At 37.2% G+C, this 19,370-nt stretch overlaps 1 long non-coding RNA gene across 1 annotated transcript in view; it reads left to right on the top strand.

Annotated features, from left to right (window-relative positions):
* LOC138837878 (uncharacterized) overlaps nt 1-8,390 on the top strand; it is a 40,726-nt gene extending 32,336 nt beyond the window's left edge. The window contains exons 2-3 of the long non-coding RNA XR_011375486.1: nt 7,423-7,617; nt 8,327-8,390. This is a non-coding gene — a long non-coding RNA (uncharacterized lncRNA). The remainder of the gene's footprint in view (nt 1-7,422; nt 7,618-8,326) is intronic.
* Nucleotides 8,391-19,370: the final 10,980 nt, after the last annotated feature.

Below are 19,370 nucleotides of genomic sequence, written 5' to 3'. Positions count from 1 at the left end.
CAATCTGTTGTTTTTAGTTAATTGTGCACCACTGTAATGAAAAAAATCTTTTTACTAACTGAAATGAGTATTTGTAATGGGAAAAAATCAAATGTTATAAATCTTAAAAATTGATCAATTACCAAAGAAAAAGAAAAACACTAATCAGGAATGAAGTACAAATGTAAGTGTTTAATAAATAAATGAAATTTTTGAGATTCATATCCACATAGCAAATAAGAAGGAAAATAAAGAGGAAAGTCACTGAGATCCTATCTTACACACCAGAATAGCTACCACCACTCAAATAAATAAACTGCTGGAGAGGTAAATAAATCAGGAACTATATTTGGTTTTGTGGCATTGTAAACTAGTGTAACCCATAGGGATATCTTAATGGAAGTTTACACAATACCAAAAAGACAGATATTTTGATGACCTTTACTGCAATTGGATACATATTGAAGGAATATAAATCAACATGAACATACATGTTCATGGCAGCAATATTCTATAGCAACCAAGCTGTGTAATCAACCTAGATGCACCAGAAAGAGGGAATGAAGAAAATGTGCTATTCATAGCTATAAACATGTTCTGGTATATGAGAAGTGAATGTTTGTACTGTATCATTGCTAAATATTTTGAATATATACCTAATCATCCTACTTTCACTAAGTTTTGTGGCATTGTGTTTTTGCTTTAATGACGAACATCCATATTGATTTTCAGACCAATTGCAATAGGTTGAAGATTTCCTATAATATGTAGATATTAGATCAAAATTTAAATATATCAATGAACACATAGAGGACCATCATATATAGTTTATAATTTGAAGCAATTTTAAGAAGGCAACAGTTGGGTGAAAAGACGATGTTAGAAGCTTAAAAAATACACAGACATGGAAAAATACCAAAAAAATGTGCAACTAATTACTGCTAATAGTAAAATATTTTTCTCAAGTATTAACAATGAAACTATTAAAATAATACTTAATAATATCAAATAAATATGCCCCTGAAGAAAATGTACCATAGATATATGTTTCCCCATAATTTGTTTTACTTTATAACAAATGGATTAGAAGATGCTAACACATTCAAGTGTCATTGATTGAATGCAGCAAAGGAAAGTAACAGAGAAGTACAGAAAGTAACAGAGAAGTAGAGAGTAAGAACAACCTGGGGTATGGATAAAGATTCTCAGTAGAACTTTGTAAGGAAAGAATATGCTCTGTTTTCCTGATCAAAATAGAGCTAGGACAGCTAACTTTTGACAGAACACTTGTAATGTAGAGTAGTGGAGTTAGTAATTTAGATAGTAATTTATTACATTTATTCCCTAATCTTATGATGTGATTCCCTAATGATGTGAGTTATCCTAGATTTTCTTTTTTTTTTTGGGGGGGTGTCTGGTCCTGGGGCCTGAACTCTGGCCTGGGCACTGTCCCTCAGCTCTTCAGCTCAAAGCTAGCGCTCTACCACTTGAGCCACAGAGCCACTTCCAGGTTTTTCTTTTTGCTTATGTGGTGCTGAGGAATGGAACCCAGGGCCTCAGGCATGCAAGGCAAGCGCTCTACCACTGAGCAACCTTCCCAGCCCCCTGATTCTAGATTTTCTGAGCCCTTTTTTTCAGACAAAATCTCTAAATTCCTCACCCTGCCAATGGTTCTTCTGCTTCTCTCATTTTTCCTTGTTTCTGAACTAAACTCCTGTCACAGTTTGGTTCATGAGAAAGAGCTGGAGAAATATGAGGATGGCTTGGAGTCTGAGCTAACATCCACTCCAGCTTGGAGGATCTGGTAAAGGACTTTCACCTGGGTCTCAGAATCAGATATTAATTGACCTCTTTGGAAATGGAGAAACTCACTCACTCAGGAAGAATCTGTCATTCCTTGATTTCTCTGAAGAGATTCGATACTAGGGCACAATTCAGAGAATGAGCTTTCCCATTGTCAGAAGGAACATGTTGAAAACTAAAAGTGGCCTCAGGTCCCAATGGGCCAGTCAGAAGCCAAGAGATCACAATTTCCTCCTCATCAGGGACCTTCCGGTAGGAATAGAGTCTGAGCAAAGTCTGACATAAACTGAGACTGGGCCTAAGGTGGAAACAAAAGAATGACCCTCACTTTGATTACAAGGGATTTATGTAGTGAGACATGACAACTTCCTTCATATAAGAAAATTAAAGTTTTCTCGCTGCCACTTTGCAGGAGGTCAGTTTCCCCAAAGGAGAAGTTGTTAAATGTTGTGACTGCCAGTTTGCTCTGTAGGCTGTTGTCTCTCTCACCGCTTCTCATGTCAGGAATGCATTGCTTCTTTCAGACACTCAACTACCTGTACTGACTCGTAGGCAGGAATACTGTAGGCTGTTCTTTGGCTAACCTCTTGCATTTAAAGTAGATTAGGCCCAGGCTCTGCTCATGCCAAGAGGTAGATGCGAGAGGTGAATATAAGCTCAGATTTGTACAGAACCACGATCATATTGAAAAAAAATAAATTAAATAAATAGTTGAGTAATTTAGGGTTTATAGCCACAAAATTTAGGTAATTATTAGTAATACACCTAGAATCATGGATTAGGAAGAGAACTGTGAAGTAGGTTCAGGATACCATGGAAAAGACACACCATAGCCATAAGAGGAGATGAGAGTATGAAGGAACTATTGGCATAGGTCCATTTATTATCTTAGGAGTGACCTTGGATAGGAGGCTTTTAGAATAATATCTAAAAGAGAGGGACTTGCTGGGCACTGGTTGCTCACACCTGTAATCCTAGCTACCTGGGTGGCTGAGATCTGAGTATTATGATTCAAAGCAATCCCAGGCAGAAAAAGACAGAAGCGGTGCTGTGGTTCAAGGGGTAGAGCACGAGCCTTGAGCTCAGGGACAATGCCTAGGGTTCGATTCTTCAGTGCCACATAAGCAAAAAAAAGCCAGAAGTGCTGTTATGGCTTGAGTGGTAGGGAACTAGCCTTGAATTGAAGAGGTGATGGACAGTGCTCAGGCCCAGAGTTCAGGCTCCTTGTCCGGCCTAAATAAAAACAAAAAAAATAAAACAAAAAAACTTCCAAACTTATCTTTTCTCATAATTGAAGAGAGGCTCCTTTTACAGAAATTCTCCTTATCTAGCTCAAGGTCATCAAAACTTCAGTAGACTTTTCCTGTTGAGATGTAATGCACCTAACTTTACTGAACCTAATCATGGCTGGGAAAGTATGGACATAGATACGTTCGTTGTATTTTTCCTAATGAATATATAACATTCAGTTATTATATATAATATAGAATATATTATACATTGTATAAATATATTAAATAGATTATAACATGTATTACATATTAACAGACTTCCTCATTTTAGATGTAGGAACAGGCAACATATTGAAAGAAAAATGTTTGAATTTCTGAGTTATTTCTCTACCACAGGACAATACCAGGTTTCATTCTTATTACCCAAAGAGCAACATAGGAAAGCGTGGCCCATGGATGTGGTTCTCTGGATTTTGGAAATTGTAATCATATATATATATATATATATATATAATATATATATATATATAATGAAAAATATTGAATATGTAAAACTATAACAACAGATAAATAAGTGAATACCCATGTGCACACACTCCCAGTCACTTTCATGTATAAGACTTTCTTTTCTATGCTCCTATTCACCTACACAGAGAGTACATGAGTTGCCCTTGAATTGTCCTGGAACTTCTTTATTGGGATACTGTAACTTCACATCCTTTGTTCCCTAAGTAGTCAGATGCTATGTATTCAATAACAAAACTGTTACAAGCAAAAGTATCCACCCTGACACATAGAGGAACTTGGATTCCAGAAATGCCACAAATAAGTGGGAGGTACAGCAGTACTTTTCAAAATTGAATAGACTACATATTTATTAGAAAGCTTGTAAGAAAAAAACTTCAGCGTAGGATGATACACTTGAAGAAAAGTACAGTTTAAATTACATATAGCCGGGAACTGCAATAGACACTAATTAAGAATTTAAAAAAAATAAATTACATATGACATCAAATTACAAAGTTCCAGGGCATTTCCCTACTCTTGAAAACTAGAGTAATACATATTAAAAATAAATAAATGAAAAGACAAATGTTTTATACCAAATTTCAAAACATACTATATGTTATACAAAAGAAATGCTATAAGCATGCGTTTTACAGTCTAGTAAAATCATATGGCATGAAGAATCTGATTAACTGATTCATAAAATCAATACAATGCAGTTAAAACATCCGATATCTCAAGTGTTAACTTAGCAGAATACTTTCAATCTATGGTGTCTATTTTGCATATTATCCAGCCCTATCCATCCCACAATGGCAGAAGGATTTTCCTGAGAAAGTCCAGAGACCCGTCTACTGTGAGTGCTCAATGTAAACCTGTTCCAATTCTCTTTTATTTGGGCATGTGTTAGACTGACTATCCGTTAACTTGCCAAAGGCACAATTTGGACAGGCTTCCAGTAGTGATATTTTAGCTCTCAGAAAAAAAGGGAAATTGAAGACAGAGGGAAAATCTACCAGATCCCTGAAAGATTTCTATCATTGTGCTAAACCTGTAGCTTTCTACTGACAGTTGAACAAACTGCAGTAATTGCACTCCAACCACATGTCCAAAAAGAGGCTTTCCAAATATTGGCCTATTTTCACTTTGGTAAATCAAGACACACTATTGTGGCCCCGTTTAACTTAAACTATCAGCTATGGTTGGCCCAAAGGATAGTTGAACTTACGAATTTCTTAAATTTTAGGTCATCACACAATCACTTCATAACCCTTAAACATTAAAAATACCTACCCATATAAGTCTGCATTACATACTTATTACGGTTTTTCTTCATTTTTCATGTGTTACATATTTGTGTATCACAGGGCTTAGCTCTGTAATATTCCTTCTCATGTTTTTTACCACTGAGTACAGTAATTATTTCTGTATTTTTTCTCCATCTCTGTTTACTTTAATTCAAGTCCTTAATAGCATCCTGTCCATTGACAACTCCTAACTACTGATTTTAACAAACTCAAAATATCCCAAAGTGAGCTTTGATCTCTATCTACAAACCAATCCCTCATTACTATCTGATTAAGTGATAACTCTTCCAGCTGTCTTCTCAAAATACCTTGGAGTCATTTCAGACTTACATACTTTTTCACACCTCATATTTAATCTATGACCAGGTTTGGACAAATTAACTAACTGTATATTTTAGGAAGCATATATATGTGTATATACACACACACACACACATACACACACACACACACACACACACACACACACACACACACACACATATATATATATGGTATATGAGTGCTAGTACTATGACTAAAATTTGTGGCCTAGGTTCTTTTATTTTTTTTTTTGGGGGGGGGTCTGGTCGTGGGGCCTGAACTCTGGGCATGGGTGCTGTCCTTCAGCTCTTCAGCTCAAGGATAGTGCTCTACCACTTGAGCCACAGCACCACTTTCAACTTTTTTCTTTTTGCTTATGTGGTGCTGAGGAATTGAACCCAGGACCTCATGCATTCAAGGCAAGCGCTCTATCACTGAGCCACCTTCCCAGCCCCTTACTTTTCTTTTTGGTTCAGTCTTTATTTGGTATAAAGATCACCTACAATGTCATTACCCACACCCTTTTAATTTAAAAATATGTATATTCTGTAGCAATGTTATTGTCATTATAACCATAATTAGGAAGATAATGTGGGTTCATCTGCTCCATACATCTTGAAAGGTAATGAATGTGAAACTTACAGAATATCCTCAGATATGCCTGGTGGAAACCTGGATTTGAATTATGGTTCTACAGCTGATCCGTATTGGGTACTTGGGAAATTTGTTTGGCCTTGTTGCCTACTTCTGTTTTTAATAAAATACTTAATTCATTTCCTAATTGGAAGAACTATCATAAGAACTAAAATTACCCTAATGCAGGTGCAGTGCTTGGAATGGTGTCTTCACATTGTGTAGTAGGTCCCAAAGAAGTCAGCTTCCATCAACATTGTCAGAACATCCTTCCTGAAGGACTTAAGAAATATGTACCCAACTGATGTTAATATCTGTGAAAACTTACATTTACAAAAAAAGGTCTTGTCTTCATATGAAACAATTAAAGTAATGTTGGGGCTGTCCTGTGGCTTTTAGTCTGAAGGAGTTTTGCCTAAATTTTATTCTTACTCTATTAGTAGTAGCAGTAGCATTCTTTAGTGCTACCCTTCATTTTTCTAGTTCTGTGTTCCGTTTGGAATACTATTGTAACTTAGTTTATAATCTTTGTTATTAGAATAAATAAATTACAACTGCTGAAGTTTTAAATAAATAGACAATTTTAGGTGTGCATTACATTTTATGTGCTTAATACTTTCCTGAAATTATTCCTTTTAAATTATATATCCAAAACAAACTATTTTTTAAGATTTCTTATATGATTTATAGATTTATTTTATGAATCTTATATGATTTCTTAGAGATCCATAAATAAAACATCTCAGAACAGGAAAAAAGTGGGTAAGAAGTTATAAAAATACTGTTGTGGTGTCTTAATGGCTAAGTGTATAGAACATGTAACAATACAGTTGGAAGATTCATTTGCTCTTTTTTCTATTCTCTCACCCTTCATTGTAGAAACTTTCTCACTATGAATTGCCAAGTGGTCTGGATATTTCAAACCTCATCTCAGTGACAGAAGTGATGGGATTAGGGACATGTGCTCCTATGACTGGCTTTTAGGAAGTTCACAATAAAGCAATACCAGTACATATAAAGAAACTTTTGTGAGTGATGTGCATTGACTTCCTCAATTGCCAAAATTAAATTCATATGTCAAAACATCAAATTACTTACAGCACAGAGTAGAAGCTAAGTCAGTAAAATGTATAGGAAGATTTTCCACTGAGAATAATTGCAGGGGGTGTTCATCACTCTTCCATTGAAAATGTACAGCCCATCATTCTACTTTAAACTCTAGAATATTTCTGATCTGAAGACAATTATAACACACCAATGTGCTATGAGTGCTGAGCAGTTTATGTGTGTATTACTGTAATATATGTAAAATCTTTGGAGGTATGGAGTGGCCTGACCTTCAAACGTCATTTTGTGTTGTTAAGTTTCATGGAAAAATGTTCACAATTATGCAATTCACACTCATCTAAGAGTGAATCGGGCAACTGAGATAAGACATTTGGGTCATCACTCCAGTGACAAGGTTTGTGACCTATGAAATAAATAACATTATTTCACAATGTATATGTGTTTCTGAAAATTTATGCAATACCAAATACCAAATGAACAAAAGGGACAATTGTCCATCTCTTATATATATCCGAAGTAAAGATACACCTGAATTATACTTTCTTGTTAGAGAATCACAGAATGACTGGTGATGTTTGGTTAATTTCCAGGTGCTCCTATACATTTGTGAATCTTCTCTGAGGAAGTGTTTTCCATAGTTTGTTTTGAGGTGTCCCGAATATCAGTACTGTCACTAACCAGAACCATGGAACAGCAAAGATGTTGGGATACCTGGCCAAAGAACTGAGAAATCACAGGAAGTGATAGGAAAGAAGACACCAGAGGACCCAAAGCCTCATTGCCAGGTTCTGGATTCCCAAATCCTGTTTAAAATGCTTTATATTCATTCTACTACAGGGGTGGGGTAATGAGTGGCTACAGGTATGTCCACAAACTGAGGCATCAACCTAGTTTGTGGTTACAACTATTAACTGAGGTATTGTTTGTATACATAGTGATAATTGAATCCCTTATTTTTAAGGAGCAGAAGGGAGCAATAATCATTACAACCATAGCACAGACATACATCTTGTTTCCAAAGTCTTAAACTTTTAGTGTCCAACAGCTCTAACTTAAATACTTTTGAGGTAATAAATCATACCCCTGTCTTCCCTTAACTGTTTGACCTTTCCAGAGCACAGCTCTCAGCCTTTTGATTGCTGTTTGAGATGGCTTCCCAATATATCCCTTTCCAGGTATAACAGTTTGACTCTAGAATCCCTCACAAGTACTATTACAGATGGGTTATTTTGAAAGGGATATTTTTTCTAGGGTAGGTTCAATGTTTTAAATTTTATTTTATTTAAAGGTACTGCACAGAGTGTTTACAGTTACATGAGTAAGGTACTTTCATTGATGAATATTGTTACCCACTCCATTGTTGTTCTCCTATCCTTTCCCACCCCCAACCATACCCCCCACCCCAAACTTGTAAAGTTCATTGCCGGTATATTGTCTTGTGAATGGGTCACTTCTTTCATCATTATGTTATTTCCCTTTCTTTCTCCAAATCAGATAATGTATATACAAGATGGAAGGTACCAGAATCAAGACAGAGATGTCCAGAGATAAATCAAAGACAAATGAAATAAAATAAGATCTATTTACACTTCTTTACTGACATCAAGGTTGATATCTGAAAAAAAAAAGTAATTGTTGTTTCCATGTCTTGGAGTCCATTTCAATTAGCATCATTTTGTATGGTCAACTGTACATAGCTCTAGAGCCAGCAATCCCATTCATGGGCATTTGTCGAAATTATCTCTAGATAGCTAATGGATGAAAAATGGAATTGAAAATAGCAAAGGAAAACAAATCAAAATTCAGGTATTATGATTTTGCAATTCTAATATGAAAGAACTGAAGCTTTTGTTTAATGAAGAAGAAAGTTTAGCCTGTAATTTCAATGCAAGGCATCAGTTGTAATGAGTCTAAAGTCTTTTCCTTAAAGATATCCAAGAGTAATATACTCATCCTCTGAAGAGTATATAAGTAATTATTTTAATTAGCTTTGCTTAATATTAATTTACGTGTAGAAAATAAGTTAAAATATCTTCTCTCAGGCTGGGAAGGTGGCTCAGTTGTAGTGTTTGCATGCAAGAGTCCCTGGGTTCAATTCTTCAGTACTACATAAGCAAAAAGAAAAAACCCGGAAGTGGCGGTGTGGCTCAAGTGGTAGAGCGCTAAACTTGAGATGAAGAGCTGAAGGACAGCGTCCATGTCCATAGTTCAAGCCCCACGACTGGACTCCAAAAAATGAAACACTAAAACTACCAGCACAAGTATGTTTTTGGCAGCATTATTACCATATCTAAGATATGGAACCAGTCCAGATGCCCCTCAGTAGATGAATGGATCAGGAAAATGTGGTATATATACACAATGGAATTTCATGCTTCTATGAGAAAGAATGGCATAGCCCCTTTCTTAAGAAAATGGAAAGACTTGGAAAAAAATCATTATGTGAAGGAAGCCAGACTCAAAGAAACATAGGCTCTATGGTTTCCCTAATTTTTATTAATTCATATATGCTTAGGATAGTCCTGGCAGATAGGTTCATTTTTTACACTCTTAATATTCGCTGTGTGTGTTTGTGTTTGTGTGTGTGTGTGTGTGTGTGTGTGTGTGTGTGTGTGTTTGTGTGTGTGTGTGCCTGTGTGCAGTAATGAAACTGACTCAGAGCCTCAAAATCTTGTTTGTTTTTTTTCACTCATGACTGACTGAATCTGTACTATTTTAACCAAGGTTTCACTATGTGTTTGATTGAACAATTGAACATAAATGTCTCGTGGATTGCTACCCCAGCCATCTGTGAACCATGGTCTTACAATCTCAGCCTCATGAGATGAGATACTGGCATCTAGCTCTATTGCCAAGTGTCATTTCTTCGTTTTGATTTGTTTTGTTTTTGTTGTTTTTGTGCATCAAAAATCAGGACTATTCACATAAAATTGTGTGTTGTTTAAAGATTACCTTAATAATGTAATCCTTTTACATCCCATTATGTGATTTGATTTTTTGAACTCTATTGTTGCAGTCAAGTCACTTATATATAATTTGAATCTTCTTGTCTTGGTTTTATAGGGTGTTAGGTGTTTAAAAACAGAATTTATCAAGGTTTATCTCTACACTACTGAAGCAGGACCTTTATTATTACTCAATGTCCTGTAAATCATAAGTTTATCACTACTTGAGGCACCATATGAGCACAAATAGTTTCCTATAATACCTACACATATTTTAGAGCTCAATGCCATGCAAGGCACACTTCTGTCAAATATGCAAGGACATTCTTTGTGATTCTCCATGGATTTTCACGGTTCTTTTCTCTATTCTCCAGTGTTAGGTCCTATGATGGTCATGTTGATTTTCTCCACTCTTATATTCATCATTGCATCTTGGGAACTACTGGTATGCATTACTGTACTTCTGTCTATTCTCCTTGTGCTTCGGCTTGTACCCCTCTGACCTGGAAGGGCTAAGAATTGGGGATATTTGCTTTACTCTTTATCTCAGACATCTATCTTTACTATCTAGAAATACATTCATTGAATTCCTTCGTAAAGTCTAATGTCTTGAAAATTATTACTGCATTTTCATGGCTTTGTTATTTGGCATTAGGGAAGAACATAGATCAGTACTGTAATTTAGGTTAAAGATTATTGCAATCATACTTCAATAGATATTCTTCATTGGATAATGTGTATTTCAAGGTCTGCCTGCCTGCTTCCTTTTCACTGTTTTGTTTATTTTTCAATGTAGTCTTTTCTTCTGGAAAATATTTATGTGCCTAGTGAAGATCAATTCTTACTGTAACTATTCATTAATTTTATTCCAACCTCATTTCACAGATCCCTCTGAGTTTCTTCAGGGTCTGTATAGTGCTTCACATTTTTAAATATGTTTTAACATCGATGTATCCAATGCTGAAGACACATTCCTTAAGTCACCATTTTGATGACTGAAAAGCAACCATGCTGCAATCTCACATATAGCAATTTTCTGGTTTTAAATTCTTTTAGATTAAAACTGATGCTGCACAACAAATATTCTGTGTACAATTTTATATTTTCCTAATTATTTTAATATACTTCCCATATTATATAAAGTTAAAACATTATCACTTACTTAGTTTTAGGATTTCTAAAACGGTCAGAGTAAAAGTTCTATTCATTCACAATTATAAGATAATAGAGTGTCCATTATGACCAAGTGAGATATGTAAAATTTTTTTTGTAGTCCTTAAAGGTTGTGCTGGGGAATCCAGTCCAGTGCTTCATATTTCTTAGTCTACTGTGGGCCTCTGAGCCTGATGTGACCTGTGGTTTTATTTTCACTCAACAGGAATTTTTAAAAAATTCAATAGGAAGGAATTATTACTTGCTTACTTTCTCCAATATCTCTCGCATACATAAAAGTAATATAATTCTATGCTGACTGAAATGGTTTTCCTATTGAATAATTGTTTATTTTTTGTAGCCGCACTCTTTACTAAATCTTGTCCCTTTCCTATCTCCCCTTCCCATAAAACTTGACTGGATCCACTAGAAACCCACTTCCAGTCAGCCTGGTCCTTAAAAAGCCCAACGTTAACTAACCTACCCTCTGGTAGTCCTGCTATAAACTTTCAATGGCCTGACTGCAACCAGAATCCTTCCTGAAAGCCCTCCTCTGCTACAGGGAAATCGTTCTTCCACTCCACCCCTTCCTGGAATCCCTGCTTTGCACCACCAGAAACCAAACATATCCATATCTCCTCCTAATATCCACCTTGTTGCAACAAGAACTCCGCCTACATTGGGCTCCTCCCTCTAATCCTAACTTCATCCACCAGATACCCTGTCCCTAACTACTCTATTCCCTGAGTCCCATTGCTCCCATATTCTATTACTTCCAAGCTCCTCCCATCCCTTTCATACCCCACTCCCAACCAAACTTCTCCCTCAACCCCTCCTGGTTTCATCAGAAACTCGATCCATAACTAGTCTAAGTAGCCGAACTTTTCAAGCCCAGCCCTGAACCTACCTCTTCCCACAATTCCCTTCATGCTACACCAAAAACCCTCCACCTCTCTATAACTGCCCTTGTAGTCCCACCTTAGTTGACCAGAAGCTTCTCACACAGCCCATCTCCTGCTTGGAAAGCCAGCCCTGCTCCACCACAGGCCTCTGTATCTCCCATATCTACTCTCTCAATGGCTTCATTGTTCCCATGATGAATCCTCTTCTTATTGGCTCCTCCCACAGAGCCACACCCTACTCAACCCTGCCCATAATTACTCTACACCTTTGTAGACCTTCCACTCCTTCTCAAAGTCCCTCTTCCAATTAACCCCATGGCTCCAAGCCCTGACCTGCTCTAGAAAACCCCCACCACACTATCCCATCTCTCGACACCCACATTGCTCCACTGCAAACTACTGCATCTGTTGGCCTCCCTCTGAAAGCCTCACCAGACTCAACTGTAAATCCCTGTCCCTTCATAATCCCTTTTTGAAGATTGCCTTGCCCTACTGGAAACCCTGTCCAATTCTAATGTCCTGCCTTGCAAAACTGAAATCCCCACCCAAACTTACTGCTCTTTTCGAAGTGGTAACTGGCTACATCAGAAAACCTGTCCTAAATAGTCTAGTCCACTGGATCCTATCTCTGCTCTCACAAAGCTCTGGTCATGAAAAATTCCTCCATACATTGTTACTACATCCTGCTCTGCCAGAAACACCACCTCCACCATAACACACTTCCCAAAGGTCAGCCCCTTACTAGCCCACTTCTTTCTAGCACCACTCTGCCCTCTCACAGACTTTGAAAAGCCTCTCCTTCATAGCTCTGCATTCCTGCACCAGAATCCCCACCTTTTGTCAGCCTCTTGCCTTCATTATCTTCCCTGCCTTATGGGAAACCTCACCCTACATATCCCACCAGGGCTCACAGTGCTAAACCACAACCCCTCCTCTAAGTAACCTCCTCCTCTATAGCCTTGTTCTTCCTTTTCAAAGCTCTGCCCCAAATAGCCTCTTCCCCAGTGACCTTGCCCTCTTCCACTGAAAACCCATCCACCTGCCAGTCTCCATCCTAAAGTCCCACCTACTCCACAAGAGACCCTGCTCCTAACAAGTCTAGTCTTTCCTGTCCCCTCCCTGCTGTCTCAAAGCCTTACACAGACTGGCTTTCACCCTCAAAGCCCCGCCCTGCTTTACCACAGAGGCTGTCCCAATACCAACTCCTCCCTTGAACCAGACAGGGCTCCACCAGAAACCCCACACCACATCATCCTTGAAGTTCCCACCTAGGAACTTTTATTACAAATGTGATTTTATAATGGTCACAGAATTCATACTAATCAATATGATAAGAAAGCAGTATTGACAAAAGACAACAAAAATTAGTTAGCTATTAGATGCCTTAGTCTAGTTTGGGGTTCTGTTAACAGGCAGATTCACATTGTGTGAAAATGTGTGAAGATGATTCCTCTAACTGGAAAGCATTCTTTGAAGTATCAGTAAGGTTTCATGAGTGATCATTTTATTTCTAGAATTTTGGTCCACATTTGTGTCCATTAACTTATAAATATGTTATTTTAACTCCTTTGGTTCGGTTGAGGAAAGAGTATTAAGATGTAAAAAGATGACTTTCAAATCATCTCTCTAATGAATAATTTTGGACTTACATCCTTTACTATGTACCAGAATTTTTAGTAACAGAAATTCTCTACCAGAATCCCCTTTGAATTTCCTACTTCCGCTAAAGTGCCCTTTGGAAAAGATTGAAGTGAGATTATACAGGTAGAATGCAAGAAATAAAAACGTATTTGAGATCATAACAAAATCATGATAAAGACCCTACCCATTGTGGTTTAAATTTTCTAATGAAAGGAACTTAAGCATATTTAACTGCAGACTTTCTGAAGACTAGAAGACAAAAATATAAGAAATGCCCTCCTATACCACGGTTCTGAAAACAAAACAAAACCAAGGCAAGACAACATAATGAGACAGAAGGGAATGAGAAACTTGTACATGTGATATAGAATGTAAAGATACACTGAATCAGGTAAAAATAATTTTGGACACAATGCCTGGTTGTTCAATATATTTCATCGTATATATTGTTCCTTTTTAACCTGTGACATAATATAAGTCTCAGCAGGGATCTGCCAAGGTAATTGTGTAGTTAGTCAATTTCATCATTGCAAGATCATCAGGATGATAAACTCCCACACACCTTAACATACCTGCAACAGCACTAGACATACATTCCTATTGGTACAACAGTGTAGGGCAGACCTGTATTTAACCCAAGTTTTGTATGCGGTATGCTATGGTTTTTTTCAGGCTTGATACAAAATGTCTCTGCCCAGAATTAAATGAAGGCATTTATAGCTAAAATGATTTAGGGTCATTGTTAACATCTAATGCCTGCTGAGGTATTTCTTTATACCTCTTCTTTTCCCTTTCTTTCTTCCTCCCTTTCTTTCTTCCTCTCTATCTTTCTTTTCTTTTCTTTTCTTTCTTTCTTTCTTTCTTTCTTTCTTTCTTTCTTTCTTTCTTTCTTTCTTTCTTTCTTTCTTTCTTTCTTTCTTCCCTTTTCTTTCCTCTTTTACGAAATGAGTATGAATTTAAATATTTTGTTTGCTGAACAAGTATTCTACCATTAGAATAATCCATTTTCGATTTATTTACTTTGTTCATATGTTATCCATTTTGCTGAGGGCTGAACACAGCCTAAGTTCCTCACCTCTGTCTGCCAAGTAGCGGGGATCACAAATACATTCCAACATGCGAACCTTTAGGATGATATGAGACTCTTATTACTTTCCTTGCACACTGGTTCTGATCTGTGATCCTCTCAAATTCTACCTCTTCAATTAGAGATGTGAGTTCTAGTAGCCTGCCCTCAGTTTAGATCGTCTAAATGAATTATTGAAGGCAATTTCACTTTAATCTCTTTTTTTGCCAGTCCAGGGGCTGTTATAGTTTTATTTCTAGACAAATTTTGTGTATATATGCACATTAGTGTTAAAACATTACTTTTTCCCCCTTTTTTCCTTTTTAATTTTCTTGGTCAAGGGGCTTGAATTCTGGGTCTGGGCGCTGTCCCTGGCTCTTCAGATCAAGGATAGCATGTTTACCACTTGAGCCACAGTGCTACTTCTGGTTTTCTGGTGGTTAATTTGAAGTAAGAGTGTCATGGATTTCCTGCCAGGGCTAGCTTTGAATTACTATCCTCAGATCTCAGCTCCTGAGTAGCTAGGATTCCAAGCATGGCACCCAGCTAAAAATGTTACTTATTTTAAGTTCTGTGTTTTAGTTGAGGGAGTAAAATAAGTGTGTAGAAATTTAACTTTCAAGTTACCTCTCTAAGTAATTTCAGAGTTTCATTTTCATATTTATTGCAGTTATTAATAACAGAAACTCCCAAAGTAACAGCATAATCCTTCATTGTCTCCTTCCCATAGGTACTATTGGAAGAGAATGAGTGAGATCTTAGACAATATGTACTTGAAATTATAAAAAAGTTATATTGATGATACATAAAGAGCCAGATAACACAACGTGCTTTGCATTTTCTAAAGAAAGGAATGTCATGAAAGTATATTTATTGGCAGGCTTTTCACCTGTAAAACAAAGAAAAAACAATTTCATAAAAAAGCTGAAGGGGATCAGCAACCATGTAAGTGTGATATAGCATTGGAGACTTTACGAAATGAACTGGTTCAGGTAAAGTAATACTTTGGAAAAGTTATCTGTTCACTAAATTTATTCATTATATTTTTTATTTTTACTTACCTGTCCCTTAATATATAAATGCATACATGTGTGTGCAATATATATATATATATATATATATATATATATATATACATATATCTCAGCAGTATCTGTCCAGTGAACTGTATGGTTATGTATGTTTAGGTAATTTCATCATGTCAATTCCATCAAAAAGATGGACTTCCATAAACCTTAACAACCCTGTAACACCACTGCACATGCAAACTTAAGCGTTCACCATTGTAAGCTAGACCTGTGTTTTACCAAAATTTTACATATATGGTGTTAATTTTTCATTTAGTCTTGACACAAAATGTGTGTGCTCCTAGAAATAAATGATGGCATTTATAACTACAATAATTTAGTGTAAATCTTTACAATGAACACATGCTAAGTATGAGTTGTTCTTTCTTTTCTTGTCTTATTTTATCTTTAGGAAGTTGATCTGAGTTTTGATGTTGTTTGCTAGATAAGTATTCCACCATTGGAGTCACTCCACCACTCCTTTCTAGTTTAAGTTACTTTACGCATAGAGTAGCAATTTTTGCACCCAGCCCAAAAAGCAGGGATCAGGATTGCATTCCAATATCCCTACCTAGTAGGTTGATATGGCTGATACTTTCCTTCCTAGACCTATTCAGAACTGTGATCCTCTCAAATTCTACCACTTTAGTTAATTGTGTGAGCTCCTGTTTGCCCTAATTCTAGAAGATAGGACAGACATAAATGATTACAGGTAATTTGAGTGAATCATTGGCTAATATAAGTGATTTGATATTAAAGTGTAGGGTAAGTTTGAAAGTATAATCGCAGTAGTCAGATATTTTGCTAAGTAATTTTGTTTCACATTAACAACACATCTTGACCAGAATTAAGGACTTACTTTTGATGTCTGTCTAGTTGTATGTCATTTGGTAAATTAAACTTCATGTCTTCCATGTGGGATAAAGAACTTTGAATGTTCTGATGTGCTGGTTCACATCTATAATCATGGTTAGCAATCAGAAATAAATAGATCACAATTTGAACATAGCCTAACCAAAAATTTAAGAAGTCCCAATAAACTAGTGGATCATGTTGAATCATGCTGCCATTAAATAATAAACTAGTGGATCATGTTGAATCATGCTGCCATTAATCTCAGCACCACAAGAAGCTAAGTCTCTGCCTTGTAACTTTTTCACTTGAGTAACTGGGACTCTTGGAGGCAGTCACCTCTACGGATGCAGAATCTGGGCTGAGATTTAGCAAGAGGAGGGAGGAGTCTGCCCCACCTTCCCAGGGTGAACCTCACAGAATGAAGTGAGCATGCTTGCTTTCCTCCTCCAACCGGCTTGAGATGCCATGCTGCTGAGTGTTCATTATTTGATTCCAGTGACCTGTGGTAGAAGTAGAAGGAAACATTAAATAAATTTCACATATGCCAATTGAGCTGCTCTGCCAGCCTGTGAGTTCAACTCAGCAAGTGTTCATTATTTGAGATTTGACAATGCTGAGGTAGGGTAGAGAGGGAGGGTGAGTGAAAGAGTGGAGAGATAGAGAAAGAGCTGGGCGCTGGTGGATCACACCTGTAATCCTAGCTACTCAGTACGCTGAGATCTGAAGATTGCAGTTCAAAGCCAGCCTGGGCAGGAAAGTCCGTGAAACCCTTATCTCCAATAAACCACTTAAAAACCAGAAGTGGCTCTGTGGCTCAAGCGGTAGAGCGCTCGACTTGAGCTCAAGAGCTGAGGGACAGTGCCCAAGCCCAGAGTTCAAACCCTACGACCAACCAATAAAACAAAAAAGAGAGAGGAGAGGGAGAAAAGAAAGAAAGAAAGAAAAAGAAAGAAAGAAAGAAAGAAAGAAAGAAAGAAAGAAAGAAAGAAAGAAAGAAAGAAAGAAAGAAAGAAAGAAAGAAAGAAAAGAAAGAACATGACTGAGAATGAATTGTTTGGAGTCAGGAGTCATATATCAGAAGTACTACCTGTATTTGTTGTTAGGTCTGCCCCAGGTCATGCAGACCCTATGCAGCCACTTCTTGGCTAAGTTTCAACCCTTTATGTGTTGCCTAGTATCTGGCACACCTGGAGGCAGCCACCTCCCCATCCTGTTAAATCACAACCTGGTCAGCCTCTGGTCCCACTTTCCATCTGACCAGAGGTGAGTCCCAGAACTTGAAGTCACATCCAGATCCAGTGTGGCCAGAGTTTCCCCCAAATGGCCACACCTCATCTGGTCCTTCACATAGATTCATCCTTGCCAGAGGTTGGATCGCCCCATTTTTTTACATGCATTTCCCCCATGTATTTCATGGGCAGCAGTTCATTAAATAAACTTCTTTACCTGACTGAAAACCTTGTGGTGTTCTCTTCATTGGCTACCTAATGAAACTCACCTAATTAATATACTTTACACTTCAGAGTTTCTAGTTATGAATCCATGGATATTTTTGTGACACATGTGAGATCAGTATCTACAAAACATATTTACTAACATCATTTAACAGTATAATTGTGCCTAGACTCTTTAATAGCAGCTTAATTAACGATAATGTCTATTTTGTTTGCTTTGCTTTGCTTTGTTTTTGCTTAAAGTAATAGAAGAGTTGGTGAGACAATCTGTGTGAAAACTCAGGGTCTGTGTTGGAGGTGCAGAATGATGCTGGCTCCGGCCTCAGGATTATCTGAGGACTGTGTTTGGGTATGTGGAAAGCTCTTGGCATGCCGGCCTAGAGAGGGAACATGTTCTCTCTCCCTATCTCAAAGCTATCATGTCTCAAAGCTGAGGAAGTAGCTCTTCTGCTTACTTACGCATAGACGAACAGCTAGTCAAGCATTTTCCAGAGTACGGGGAAATGGTTTGAGCTTGCTCTAAAATAGTTTAGATAAAAATATACAAAGACTTATCTCATAGTTTAAGCAAAATTGTATCTGTTGAAATTCTTTGTGTGAATGTCTCCTGAATAAATCTTGGCAAAGATAATATTTGCTTGTCTTTAAATACCCACTAACAATAAAGCACAGCATGCAGTGGCAATTGCTGTTTGCACTCTGCAACCCCTGTTTCCTGGTGATTTTGCGACCCTTACCCAGGAACCCCAATGCCTGAGACGTTCACAACTGGCACACAAACAGGGACCCTGCAGTGTTGAATAAAGGAAGGGATATTCAGGTAAGTACTTTTAATGACATGGTGATGGAACAAGTTAAGTCTACTCCGTACTTACATATGCTAAAATATTTACTTGCAGCTTATGGTGTAACTATGTCTTCTTTTGACATAGAAATGTCTATTAATGTAGTTAGGGAATAGAATCCTTGGTTCCCCGTTGATGGGGCATTAGATGTTGCTAATTGGAAATGAGTAAAGTATTGTAGAAAGAGATGTTCGAGAAGGGGAAAGGAATCCTGTTAGATTTTGGTCCATTTGGGCTATTTTACATACCCTTTTTAAAGATTTAAATGAGAAAAGATTAATAGCGGACTTAAAGAAAGAGGCAGCGCCTTCTATTGTAGGTTTACTATTGGACTCGGAGGTTAAGGACGCAATAGATAAGGCTGCATCACAATTAGGAGAAAAAACAAGAGGTAAAGAAAGCTGAAAATGAACAAACTGAAAGCGTAAATAGAATGTCTGAGCAAATGGAATTGATTTTATCAAGATTACTACATATGGAGTTAGAAATTAGCAGAGTGAAAGGATAATCTGAGAAGGTGATAGTAAAACAGCCTTCCACTCCTCAGCTTGCAGAAGCAATTTTTACCACATCACTCCTTCACAAAACAGAAGGCTCAGTGAATTTGATGA

The sequence above is a fragment of the Dipodomys merriami genome, unplaced genomic scaffold, assembly GCF_024711535.1.
Source record: "Dipodomys merriami isolate MVZ:Mamm:240054 unplaced genomic scaffold, mDipMer1.0.p SCAF_278, whole genome shotgun sequence".
NCBI classification, from domain to species: Eukaryota; Metazoa; Chordata; class Mammalia; order Rodentia; family Heteromyidae; genus Dipodomys; species Dipodomys merriami.
The sequence above is the reverse complement of the archived record's forward strand: the minus strand, read 5'-3'. Positions and strand labels throughout refer to the sequence as shown.